A 14,723-nucleotide genomic window follows, 5' to 3' on the forward strand; every position below is an offset into this window, starting at 1 on the left:
GCACGGTGGAGGCGGCCATCATTTCATATCTCAGTGGATCTGGAGGGTCTTTAGCTGCTCGGCTTCTCTGTCGTACATCAGGCCTGTCAGGCTCAATCCAGCGCTATCTGTGTAATACATCACAGAGCAGGAGGAAGTACGCAGAGGCTTATCGTCCGCATGCAGCAGAAAATAACTGCTGATGGCGGAGGTTTAAAGAGACAATTTCGTCTGGATGGGAAAGAAAAGAAGACTTCACTTCTTGTTTAATTAATTTGGCTAAATTTTTTAAAACAGACTTATACTAAAGTCATTTTTGTAACCAACTGTTTCTTACTGAGTTTATCTTTAGTGTAAAAAAAACAAAACATTGAGCTTACTTGTAATGACCATAGACTGTAAAAAAAAACGTCATCTTGCTCGGCTCAAAGTGAGGTCCCCACAAAAACTGCTCCCCCTGGTGGCTGGCTGCAGTATAGGTAAAAAAGATCTGGCTCTCCAGTCATTCCAGATGGGCTGTGGTCAATTTTAAAAAATTAATACACCTCATAGAAATGTTTCTCACATCCAATTGTTGTGGTGGTTTGAAGATATCATTTGGCTGCATCAAGTCCCCTTTTTTTTAAAAGTTTTGTTTTTATTAGTTAGACGAGGTATAAAACAAGTTTTTTCGATAGTTTAACAATGATTGACAGCTGCTGTTCTTGTGTACTTTTTTTGGGTATAGTAAAATGTGTCAGGTGGTCGAGTCAAGAAATAATAGAAATAAAAGAAAGAAAATAGATATTATTTCTGTCACCCAGCTCCACTCTACTGCGCAGACTCTGGCTGCACAACTGCTACCAATGGCTGTGCCTGTGACAGGGGAAATCTTGCTTTAGAACTGTACAATGGTAAACAGGGAAGCCACATTGTCCAGTTTATATACAGTCTATGGTAGTGATATGGGCTTTATAAATGAAACTGCTATTGCTTACATCACAGCATTTAAAGATGGAAGGGGCATAATTAAACAAAATCTCAACATATACGTATACATACACAATGACAATCAAAAACATTAACCAAACAAAAAAGATAAAACTTGTAAGAAATTACACAAACATAAGTCCTCTCTTACAGTAATGTGTACCAGGGAGTGAGGTGTAGCCAGGGTACAGGAAGCGTAATTAAGGGCCCCTATAAGACTCCTTTTTCATAGGTTGTCATAATATTGTTATAATAAAAATGAATTAAAGCTTTAACTTGTTAAAAAAAAAGATAAAAGTAGAGAAGATTAAAACAGGTTGCTATCTCCATGAATGTGCAACCTTTCTTGCATTATGCTCATAGACTGTGTAATAAATGGACAGAGTCTCTCTGATGTCACCCGTCTGTTTCTGAAACAGATTTTTGAAGCATATCAGCTATCGTGGCCATATTGGAAGTGGCAAGGGCTTTGAGCACAGCTATAGGGCACCTGTCAGTCACGTGACCTGAGCTGTGCATCTGATTGGGCGAGTTCACAATCTTAATGAACTGAACTGCTGAATTAGAAAGAAATTGACTGACTTCTGGTACTTCTGCAGCCAGCCTCAAGCGGACACTCGAGAAACAGCAGATTTTAACACTTCTGCATTGTCTCATATTCTTAGACCAGAGATTGCCGCTTGGTTATGTCACAGACTCCAAATATTGATCTAAAAATACAGGAGAACAGTTTCCTGTGAAAAACTGTTTAAAGAGAGGAGTTAATAAGCAGAAGGCTTCTGGTCCTCTTTTGTTACAGGATCATGTCAATTCCATCAGAGCTGCATCCACAAACCTCCAGGGCACCCCGGCACAAAGAGGATCTAAAGAATCTGTAACAGATCACTTAATACTTTTTTGTAGTGGGTGCCATTTTGGACAGCCGTCGTCAAGCTGTTGCTGTGTCTTTCCAGCTCTTTACTTCAGCCATAACAGAAAACAATTCCACTATTGCACTTCTCAATGTCACATTAAAAATCTCCCAGATGGCTCAGTCAGCAAGTCAAAATGAACATGTATGTTGTGTCAAAAAGAGTTCAAACACTCAGGCACGGCTGAAGAGCTGAGCATACAGGTGACTTCTGAGACAGATGTTAAAGGGCAACAGCATCACAAAAGCTGAGCAGTAACCTAGAGTAGGAATGGATGAAAACTAACTGAAAAAAAAAAAAAACGTTTGCAAAACATGTGACAGCTGACTACTGACCAGTCAACATTTAAGGAGACTCAGCTTTGAGGGACATCCTCAGGTTAGCAAGTCGTAACCCATCCTAATCCATAACGTCACTGGTGTAGCAGTGCAGTTTATATGAACGATGAATCTAAAAGTCAAGATTTCTAAGTCATGGCAAGACACAGGTAAGATTTGCTTTACATCTCTAGTTTAGACTAAAGGTAAAAATGTATCTTGATTAGCTGTAATGATTACAAGAAATGAATCATCTGAAAGTCTAAAAGTAATTAATAAAATCTTTCTTTCAAGAAAGGCAGCCAGTGCATGCTGGTAGAACAGGAGTGATTTGATTTCATCACTGAGTTTATGATTCAAATCTGAGTCACACAATAAGAGAATCTCATTTCTTATGGAGTTTGACTTCACTGTATCACCACTGGAAGCAATTTAACCTGTGTTCAAAGAAGATTTGCTGCCATTCAAACACTTCCAGACACAAAGGATGCTGCACCTGGAAACCTTTTATGATCAGAAACCTCAGAAAATGCCAAACACGTTGCTACCTTTGTCATATCATGCCTTTAATCCAATGTTTAAATATAAAAAAGGAAGCAGTCAGAGCTGGGTGTGCCGAACAACAACTCCATCTTCAAACACACCACAGAACTAGTCTCTACACCTGCACCTGCTGCAGAATAATAAACCTTTTGTCCTGCACTTCTCTTTCACTAAACTCCATTTCTGTCTTCTAATCCAAAAGCAGTGGGTGTATTTTGGGATTATTTTCCTGTTATTATCAGGAGTGTAAAGTGTTTCTACATTTTTTCCTCCTGTGTCGACCTGAACGGCAGCAGCAACCGTCTCTGTAAGCCAGAGGATTCATTAGTGGTCGTGTGGGCTCTGCCTAGGTAACAACTATTGATCCAGGAGGCTCTCCTCCTGCATAAAAAGCTTTAGCCGTAGCAGCCCGTCAATCCTGACGATCATTAGAGGAAGCTTCTGTTTACTGACAAGATTATCTGCATCCATCTCATGCCACAGGAGCCACAGCTAGCTTGTTTGGTGGTAGAGTGAAGGTTAAAGGATGGTTTTCTGAATGAAAGGGTGAAATCTGATGTGGAAATGGTACCAGAGGAGGTTGGCAGACAGAGGGCGCTGTTAACATACAGATACAAAGGGAAATTCTGTTTTGTTTTCAAACAAGACTAACGAAATCATCAGTCAGCTTTAAGTTATGAGCCTTTCTGTTCCAAAATATGTGTCTGGTTAAATTTTGAGACTTTTTACAATAAAAAGTCGTGATCTAGGGCTGTTTAAAAAAAAGAGGGAGAAAAAGAGTTAAATCATGTGATTTTAAGCATTAAACGTCAACATATATAAAATATACACATAAAAATAACCCTTCTTCCTTCCTTTGCTTTTTACTTTGGCCCGATAAAGCTTGTTTTCAAAAGTGAAATTAAAGAATCAATCGTGATTTAATTGCAGAAATAATAAACTGATTACACTCTCCCATGAAATAAAAAAAAGACTTCCACCCACAGATAAAACCTCTTCCAGCTACCCCCCTACATGCCCTCCTTCCATCAGGCTGAATCTCCTCATCTCCAAGAGGAGATAGCAGCCAATATCAATATTTCATAAACAAATGAAACAGTGGATGGAGGCGAGCGTCAGAGCGGCCCTGCAGGGAAAAGTCGATCAATGCTCAGATAGGTCTGTCCACTGGTGTCTGCCAATCCAGGCCCGCACAGGATAATGCTATTACCCATCAGGCCGAGTGGACCATCGACCGGCCTGCTGCTCTGTGAGTGCACTAATCTGATAAAAAGCATTAAAACATTTGTTCAGTGACACACTGGCTGCAGGTCATAGTCCAGAACTTGGAAGTGACTCAGGATCCACTTTGCCCCAGACTGACTGACCTAGGCTTAAAATAGCTCAATACTGGAAATCTTAAACTTATTTCCTTTTTTTTAATTTATGGTGTAATCATGGAAGTAAAACTCCAAAACATGCAGCATTTGAAGGAGGCTGGCTCCTGCTGTTGGTTCTCAGTTTTAAAATTCAGGAAGTAACTTAACCTTATGGGAAAAGAATTATATATTTTGAGATTATACTAGTGTTATATTTACAATTTATAAGTCATAATCTTATAAGAGAAAATAAACAGACGACTTTAGGCATTTTTTAGCCTGTATGCTGTGTTGAAAGGGATGAAATGAGGAACATGCAGCGTCATGTGACGTTTGACATTAGTATATTTCAAAAATAACTGATGACTCAGTCTCTTAGCACATCAGAACCACATCAGGATTTTAAACTATTATGCAATAAATGAATTAAAAAATAAACTGGTATTTAAATTACACGCCTACTGTTTCTTCTTTCTATTTTGCTGGAAGTACACATGGTGAACTACTCCTGCCTTTTTCATTTTGGTGCGTCCACTAGCTGGAGGTGGGTTTTTGAGGCTACTTCCAACCTGAATATTTGTTACTGTATTAAAAATCAAAGATTTATTATGACTATCACCACCATTACCAAAGTTTTGCCTGGTTGTAATACTCTATTCACACTACAATGTGTCTGAAGCTTGTCTTGAAGATGTTTGCTAACCACATTACATGACAAGAGAAGGATGTTCACTGCATCAAATAGCAACAAGCTAGCCTCCATCTGTTTGCCTCCTGAATAATTTTACCTCAAGTTAAATTGATTTGATGGATTTGTTGAACCAAGGAGACGTTGTGTCTTGAAATGAACCAGATAAGAGCTTTTAGTGTTTTACCTTCAAAAATCCAACCAGGTGATCTTCAACAAGGACTCCATAAGGTCTAAAAAATAGTGTTTTTGCTTACTAGCAGGTGTCTTGGGTGCTAAACTAACCAAAAATATGCACAGATGGAAGCAAACCATCTACCTGTAGAGTTTTACAGAGGATGCATCAAAGCAGGTTTATATACAAACCAAGATGGCTGCTGCTTCTGTCAATTATCCAATAGGAGCTTCACACATTGAAGAATGGCCTCTTAAAGGTACAGCACCTCCAACCAAGACGTTTGATGAAAACTTGGCTCTTACAGTAGAGAATCTCTTTAGATCATTTCAGACAACGCATTCAACCTATTAATGAGTTACACATGAGAAACGGGTGTAAGGTATGGAATTTAATCTTGTTATTATTCTTTTATCTTATTTTTTGTAACTGCTTAATCCCTAGTTCCACACTCCAGTCCAACAAGTGGTGATAAAGTACCTTAAGCTAGTTACCAACCGCCAAAAAATCCAACAGAAGAAAACGGAGAAGCATGAAACAAAGCAAAGCATAGATAAATAGTTATAAATTTACATACGTAAATAAATAAAAATAAAAAAATAGAATAAAATTCAAAATAAATTAAAATAAATTAAAATAAAATAAAATAAGATAAAATAAATAATTGATAAAATAGAAGGAAATATGTAGCTAGATTATGGCCAATTAAAAAGTTCAATGACTTATTGAAAATCAGAAAATAAAATGTGATAAGAAGCTGACATCACATAAAGGTAAATCTATAAAACTGGGTTATTAAAAGGGGTTTAAAAGATGTGACTGAATTTCTTTGTTTGCAGCTCAAAGGTCATTAAGTAACTTGTAATATCATGTTTTATGCCACTAACTGATGCAGACACTGCTGCTGCACATTTCAGCTCCATACAGTTTGACCTGCTGTGATGTGGAGGATCTGTGAGTCTCTGACTGTGTCTGGGCCGAGAGAGGAATAATCCATCAGCAGAACTTTAAAGCTGAATTCCAGCGTGGTAACCACGTGTTTCAGCCATCTGCAGAGCCTCAGAAATTCCCTCATGTTTTCCAACACTTCTTGTGGATGCCATCGCTGTCTGCTTTTCCTCTTTGAGGCCCTGTGTCATCTCACAATACCTCCCTGCACTGATTTGTCTAAACTACCACTCACATACTCTGACAATCTCAGATTATTAATCTGTGTTCTGGTTTACTTTAACCTTTACTAACATCACTCTCCATTTCCTCTGCTTACCCATCTGGTTTTGCTCATTTTCACTCTGCAACTCTTTCCTTTCTGTTTGTAATGATTAACAAAAATTTTGTACTTTCAGAGATCATTTCCAGGTTTGTGTAGCAGGCTGTGATCCATAAAGTGAGAGCAGGAATTGCTTAATTTCAAAGGAAATTTCTCTCTACTTTCATCAATAACAGACATGCAGCAGAGTCTGCACAACACTGAAAGGAGGTGAATTTGTGGATTACAATCCCTGAGGGAGCTATGTGTGACTTGGTACAAGCGTGAGAAAAAGGAAACGAGAAAGAGGAGAAGGAGGAAATGCCACGTCACTCAGAGTCACTGCCTTCAGTGGGTTAACTCCTACTAGTCTGCGTCAAACCCTCAGGAGAACATCAACAAACAGAGGATCAGATGCAGGGCCGGGATTAATGATGTGAGGCCTCGAGGCAAATACCAGTGATGGGCCCCCCTCAGTCTGAACTCTGAGTTTGAAGACAGAGGCGGATGCTGGAGCTGATGGAGGAGGAGATGAACTCTTGTAGAGAAAGAAATGAAGAAATTGTTAATCCCTGCTCGGTACCAAACTAACAGCAAAAGCTCTCCAAAGCATGATCATGAAGACAAGAGGGGCTTTCTGTTTCTGCTTGAAAACTAAACATTAATTTTGAACCGTTTTACAACAAACAGCCACAAGGTGGTGCTAAAAGTCAGTTTAAATTTTCCTTGAGATTAATATGAAAAGGTTGGCAATGGTTGTTTTACAATGTGATGCTAGTGGTGCCAGGTAGTTAGCCCATCGATGGGCAACAGGACGTTACGACACGAACAGATGAATGGAGGCTGTGGATTGGGACACAGCTATCTTTAGAAACTCAGCTTGTCTGAATCTCCTCTAACTGGAAAAACGGCTGGTCAAACCAGTGCTCATAAATCACGTTAGTCATATCATTTAAAGCCACAAGACTGCCAAGGATTGTCTCTTTGTTTACATGCACGCAGCTGTCCGACTAAGGTCATAGTTTGATCGTAAAGCCACTGCGAGGGATCTAGTCTTGTCTGTGTATACATTCAAAAAAGAGAATTGGACTTCTGGCTGAGAACACCTCACTCTACTTAGGTAGACGGTGCTGGGTAATTTCTTGTTAAACAAAGCTTTGTGCGTATCAAACTAGTTCAGTTCACCCAAAGAGGAAACAGAATTCTCACTACGATAGCTGAGCTGGTCGCAGCTGTAGCTCTTTACTTTTTATGTTTAAATGTGCCATGGTGTTTGTTGTTGTGTTGAAGCGCACCAACCATATTTTTTTCATGGTCTTCTACTTCCTCTTATGGGTGAAATTTGCTCACACTGAACACCAAGGCATGCCGAAACCTGCTGAGTCCAACCACAGTCAAATAAAACAGTCCATTTTCTACTTGTGTTGATCAAGCTATGCTCAGTCCGGTCTCAGTCTGTTTACATGAACCTTAATAGTCTGATCTTGAGCTGACTGAGCTCATAGCTTGATTTCTTAAGCTACATGCTACGTGTTGAATGACACTCCTTGCTCTCACCAAATAAACATTTAACTTACAGATAAACTGCAGTAATCTTTCAATTGGTACATATGAAAGCAGAACAGATTTTTGAGTCAGTCTGGATCAAACACTTATGGTTATCTAAAAGTCAATAACAGTTGAGTGAGTTATTTGATAATTTCTCTCATCATTCCTAGTCTATTTGGCTTTTTTAGTGCCTTAGAGCCACATTGGTCGACAGAGCTGCCAATCATGGGCATATACCTTATTCTTTAGCACTAAATTACGAAAATGTGAAAAACCCTTGTTTATGAATCAGATAGAAAATATACAGATACCACAGTCTTACCAAGATGTTTGGCTTCTATTTTGTGGATCTATCATGTCATCCTTCTTTTTATAGGTCCAATTGAGAACAATGGCTGCTGTACTACATTTTTGTGTAGGATTTCACTCTGTCATCAACTCTGTGTGGTTTCACAATCATGTAATGGTATAATTTCAGGAGGCGGCCGGAGGATGACGATGAGTGAACTCAACATTTAGAGAGCTTCTGGTAATTTTTTTCTTTTTTCCAGAGTATAATACTGTCCGCAGCAGTATTCATGAACTACAGCTATAATTACTTCATTGATCTGGGTTGTAGAACATGTTCAGTCCCCTGACTTGGTCTTTTTTTGTCCCAGAGGTCTTTGCATGCAACATTTAACGTATCCCTCCTAAAGATGGACGTTTTTTGTTATAAAAATTTGCCATTACTGCAAAACGTTTCTGTTGTCAGTGAGCTGATTAGACTAAAACATCTGCCAGTAACTAACTTGAATTACCAATTTACATCAAAGTGGTTTGACTCTTCTGTATAAAGGCAAAGATGGATTCTTGTATGATCAATAATTCGTCGTCTTCTTCCAGCTCCTGAACATTTATCTGCTTCTTGGGATCTGCACTGAGTTAGTATTGATCTGTGTGAGTGACAGATGGAGTCCGTGTCGTGCACACAGATCGTTGGTGTGTGACTCAAACTGGTCAAAGTTCACTCATGTCAATAAACTAACAGCAGCTCCATAAAAAGAGGGCTGGAAGTACGCAAATGATGGTTTATGATACTTAATGTGTAACAATTATAACTTTAAACATGGACATTTATTAATAGACAGCTGTTGGATTTACATAATACATACATAATAAAATGATCTTTGAGCAGAAAAGACTTTGAGGTGAGGATTTATTCAGCTATAAATCTGTTTCTTAATCACTTTTCTCGCTTTGGACTGAGCTAAAATTGACACGTTTCCCAAAAAACACAACCTTAAAATAACGCAAAATTATATCCTTTAAAGAACTTTGGACCTGCCTCGTAAGTTCACGCTGAAGATAAGCAATGACAAGTCAGCAAAGAGGAACTGATAGCATTTCCATCTCTCTTATTTTCCATGAATCAGGCCTTGAAGAGACTGAGGAAGCACTTTCCCTGCAGCCCTGCCCTCCTGTGACTTCTTTACACTGGATGATGTTTCAGTTCATCTCCTGACACCACGATGTCGGCGACCTGGAAACATCTGGAGAGGGAAGTAGAAGGCGGATGGTGTCAGATATATCATTTTATTTCCTTCACAGGAAATTTGTTGCCAATGTCTGCACAGAAAAAGTACAGATACACGAACAGTTGCCTCCATATTCATGTCCTCACAGAAAACATAGCCATGCGTTGTCACACATTCAACACATTACAGTCACTTGAGCTGCTTTTTCCACCAAGCAGTCCGGGTTGGTTCAGTATGGTTTGGCATGGTTTGGTACAGTTAAGCCTGATCCTGTTTGTGTTTCCGCAACAAACTGTGCCCTCTCGTGGTGGATGCTGAAAGCCCCAGCTGTTAAACAATAGCGTGACGCCATAGCAGCGCGACACAGCTGACCCCGCAAATAAATCCAACAAAGACGAAAAACTCGACGCAATAAACAAAGAGCAAAGATGGAAGACATCCAGCGTTTCATCCTCTCTGTGATTGGCATGTAGCTCTTTGATACAAAGTGCAATCAAACTTTTCAGAGAAGTCTGTGTGCCACCAGAAGAAATGCAGCCGCTGTTGCACCGTAAGTGACGATTCTTTTGACCAATCAACAGTCTGCAGTGTTGTAGCTCCACCTTCCGAGAGCGGATCGGTTCAGTCTGGCACCCACAAAAGGGTAGGCTGGGTCTCCAAAAAAGTAGGCCGGCTCGTCTCAGTTTTTGGGGATCTGTCCTGGGATAAGTCAGTCGAAACGCACGCCAGCTTCGGCAGCTTTGCTGAAAAATCCCACTTTGGAGGCCGTTTTCAAAAGTTTAAGTTTTAGGTCTGGCTGAAACGCCGTTTCCGTGGTTACCCGAGGCTGAAATGCTACAAAACTTTTGCATTTCACCCTAAAACCGTTGTGGTGTAAAAGGCTCCTTAGTCTTTGACTGTGGCAGTGGTAGGCGTGGTTTTCACTTTAAGGGCTATTTACACGACACCGTTGCCGTGTAAACAGTAAGCCGGCTTTTTAGTAGAAACGCTGACATCACAGTCCGCTTCGCACGAGCTCATATACAACAGTACTGTTGATATGATCGTTGCAGACTACCATGTTGTGCTTGTGCTGCTCAATCTGCTGAATCTGCTGACTGTCTTTCAGCAAAATGTGCATCTGTTGCTCCAATTCTGCACTTAGTATTCCCCAATACACCAGATGATCACCTCAACTCTACTTCGCTTACTACAGCTTTTTCAGTCCCTTGGCATTCCTGAGTAAACGCAGATTTTTTTCACAGCATTTTAATGTTTTCAGATGAAACGCTGTTGTGTAAACGGGGCCTTAATGTGTTGTACTCTATCCTTTTTTGACAACTTTTGTAATGCCAGTTTTTTAAAGCGTGTAGATGGCTCTCGGATCTCCACTCAGCAAGACCTCTCACCTGAGTGCACAAACATCTGCAGCTTGTTGAGGAGGGACTTTTGAAACAGGAGCTGGAGGTCATTGAATTGATGGACACTGTAAACTCAAAACAAGTTATTATGGTTGCAGGGCACTTTCCTTTTTTCCTTTTTGTCTGTGGCAAAGTAATTTGGGCTCCTCCCCTCTGAGGGGGAGTGAAATGAAGCATGCTTACCTGGTGGAGAAGGTAAAACTCCTTCTTACACTTAAATAATCTCTGTGGGTATTAAAGGTTTTGCCTTCAAACCTCAGCGTTCTGACAAAATCTCTCAATCATGAACACGTCACTCTACAACAAGTTTCGTTTTAACCGCTCAGGTGTTTTCAAAGAACCTGTCAGTCCTGCTCACATTTATTTTTCCCATGGGAGTCAGCTTAATCCAGCGTGACGGTTACTAAACCCAGATTTTCCAACTAACAGTTTTCTTTCTATGAAGCAATCCTCTGATACACTGATCTAACAATGGAGAGCTGAAATTTGGGAAATGAAAGAACTCGTCTGTCAGCGCTCATTACTCAGAATATCGCCTCTCCTATTCCAGCATCTTCACTGCGTCCTGTGTTATTGATTTTTCTCAAACACCTCCTCTTTCCAGAAACCGCTGCATTACTCTCTTATGGGATGAAGCACTGGGGGCTTTTCCTGCGAGCTGAGGAGACATCTTGTGGTGAGGTGGAAACAATCGCCGCTGGATGAGGTCAATGGGATGAGGTCAAAAGCTTCCTCAGGCAGGGGGGAGATATTTATCAGCTCAGCTTGTGGACGTGAGAAAGAAGCATGGAGCTGGAGATACTTTTCTTATAAGCCTTAAAAACCAGGGGATTAAAAAGAGTAAAGCAAGCCTCTTTGTGGTTTTAGTTAAAGCACTCTTTACATTATAATAATCACATGTTGTCATACAAAATCAGTGCATGCATCAGTGATATTATTAAAAGTTAGCTGCAGCTCTATCCTTCATAGATATTTGCAACAAAGAATGGGTAGATTATGAGACAATCTTTGTTTTCAGACCATGAAAGACATTTAATGACATGCTGCGTAAACCCAGACATCACAGCTACATGCTCACAAAGCTTTCTGCATCTCTCCTCTCAGCTGGTGATCATTACCTCAAATATTTCACTCATGTTTCCACTTGAGGAGGCCAGAACTGTAAACAACAAAGGGCAGACTCCTGTAAGACTGTAACACTTTCCACTGATGCTGCAGCACAAGACTCCTTAGTGGGTCTTGCAGATTTTTGCCATTGACAGAGAGACTCAGATCTATCTGGAAACTAACATGTTTATCTCTTCTTATTGACATGTGTGATCCCAACTTGCTGCAAACCAGATAAATTCAAGGACTGTTTCTACTACTGGAAAAGACAAAAGAGCCTACCATTTATCCACCCTGAGTAGACCCACAGGGACTCACAGATTTATTACCTGTAAAAGTTAAAGTCTAACTAAAAAACCTGGAATTTAGATTATGGTCGATTGGACAGTGGGGGGGTCAGTTTGAGGCAGTGTGAACCCCACTTAAGTTAAGATGTGTTCATCAATCTCAACAAAGGTCATTCACTGATAAGGGTGCAGGGCAAATGTCACTAACACTTTACTTTCGAAGTCCGCAAATTGCGTCGCATTTATGTTATAATTAGACAATGTTTTTTCTTATTTCTCTGAAATTACCCTAGAGAATTTGGTGAAAATTAGCACTTAACTTCTAGCCAGATTCTGCTTTGCAGTGCGCCTGGACTTGCAGTGTCTATCACAATCAGGTAAGGCCAATTTACAACCCCACTCTTGGTGAATATCACATCTGAAGCCTTCAGCTGTATCATGCAAAACATTACAAATAACAGTGCTGGGCATCACCCTTTTGGCTATGGCTGCCTTTTGCAGCAGCTCTCTCTTCTCTGTCCATTTCTTGTAATTTTTTCGTCTCTTTTTTGTCATCTTTGTATTTGGAGTGGATCGTTACTTTGTATCTTTCATTTGTTGGTCGTGGTCACCAAACTTTTTGTGGCTTCAGTGATATTTTTACTACTTTTTCTCCTGTGTTTGTCTGGAGATCCTACATGTAACCACGGCTGCATTGTTTACATGTGAAATCAGCTGTTAGCAGCCTGTAGCATGTTAATGCTAACTGGTGTAAGGCCTGATGTTTCCCACAAGCTGAGGAGGTGAGGACAGCGTGCTGGTTCTCAGGTGTGAGCTAAGAAGTGAGGACATCGACCTGTCCTTCCATCCATCGTTATTGGGAGCATAAGATCTATCTCCAATAAGATGGACGAGCTAGCCATGCTTACCCAGCAACAGAGGGAATACCAGAAGGCAGAGTAGCATCATGCTATACACAAAGAATTCACTAAAGAACTTGGTGAAATTAAATAACAAATAGCAAACTATCAACTGCTTGTTGGGAAATGTAATTATTCACTGAACGTTTCAAAGGTAATTATCAGAGGAAACAATGAACCTAACTTCTGTATTCAAGAACTAAGCAGCTATTTATCACCTGCTCCTCTAGTAATAGCAGAAACCCTGGGATACTTCTAAAAACATTTTGCAGTGGGTTGTGATTTAATTCCAAATAAATTATTTGCTAATCTTCACCTTTTTACCTTGGAATTTGGAGTAAATTTCAAAGAAACTGAAAAAAAAACACTGATACCTACCCATTGTGACATGCAACAATAAAATTCTTTCTTTAAACTCAGCTGTCTCCCTTTTTCTTCTGTGTGAGGATGTGAGAGTAGACAGGTGTTAGGGACATTTCCCAACCATGTGCAGGTACAGCAGGAACAGAAAAGCAGAACACACTAACCACACACACCCTCTTTCACACACCATACATCTGCATCACCACACTGACTCTGGCAGGAAGAGAGTGTAGTTCTGAGGAAACACGGCAGTCTCCCTCGTCTTTATCATGTTATTAAACAGTTTAAGAGTTTGAGCTTCACATGGGTCCTCTGTGGGTGGTACAGACCTGCTTTTATACCCAAAGGGAGAACTTTGAAGAACCATACCTTGGAAAGACCCAGTTGTGTTTTTATGCCTTTAGCAGTGTCCCACAATCCAGCACACGTTACACTGCAGAGACGTTTTCATTTGACAGCTCAGCTGTTTACAAAGAACCTGTTGGACCTGCCCACATTTATTTTTCCCATGGGAGTCAGCTTAATCCAGCTCTGTGGTTTCTAAATCCTGCTTTTCCTCTAACAACTTTCTATTTGTGAGGCAATCCTTCAACACGCTGATGTAATGATGGGGAGTGGATTCATAAAACCGAGTTATGTCTCAACAAAACACTTTTTCTTTTTCAGCATTGACATCCTGAAAGTTCATCTAAACTTAGCACAAAGTCAGTAAATTTGTGCTCAGTTAATTCATTTGTTGCACTAATGCTTCTTGGCAATAAATCTTATACTGTTTGAAAACCTAAGTAGGTGGGTTGCACCAAAAAAAAATCACCAAATCTTCTCTGTCGGTGCCAAAGAGTTTGACTCTGACTCTGGTTTGGTGAACTGGACGATTGAAATATGAGTGAAAATAAAGACACCAGTTTCAAGCCTTTGACTTTTGTCTCAGCTCTGCTCACCTTGTCAGGTTTCCAATCCCCTATCCAACTTTTATATAAACTCTTTAGCATCTTCTTAGTGCAACCAAGAGTTTTCAAAACACTTTCCCCAGTTACACAAAACACTAAAAGATATATTTTTTTTAACACTCTGAGGTGATACATAGTGAGTAAAGCCAACAACTCACACACAAAGCTGTCTGCCCCTTCCCCCTCAGCTGGTTATCATTACCTCAGATATTTTACTCATGTTTCCACCTGGAAAGACTGAAACCATTAACAACAAAGAACAGACGCTGCTGCAACTTCAGCACTTTCCACTGATGCTGCACAGAGAGACTGTGACCAAATTTCAAAGTCCCAAACAGGAACGCTTTAATTTTGCTCGTGTGCATTAGCTTATTATAAAAGCACAGCTTTTTATGTTGATGCAACTTTAAACCAGACGGCTTTATATGTTGGCATTTCCACCATTGGTGACCAAAATGGACAT

Source organism: Halichoeres trimaculatus, unplaced genomic scaffold (assembly GCF_033239565.1).
Source record: "Halichoeres trimaculatus isolate MK-OKI-2021-1 unplaced genomic scaffold, fHalTri1.1 fHalTri1_scaffold_12, whole genome shotgun sequence".
NCBI lineage: Eukaryota > Metazoa > Chordata > Actinopteri > Labriformes > Labridae > Halichoeres > Halichoeres trimaculatus.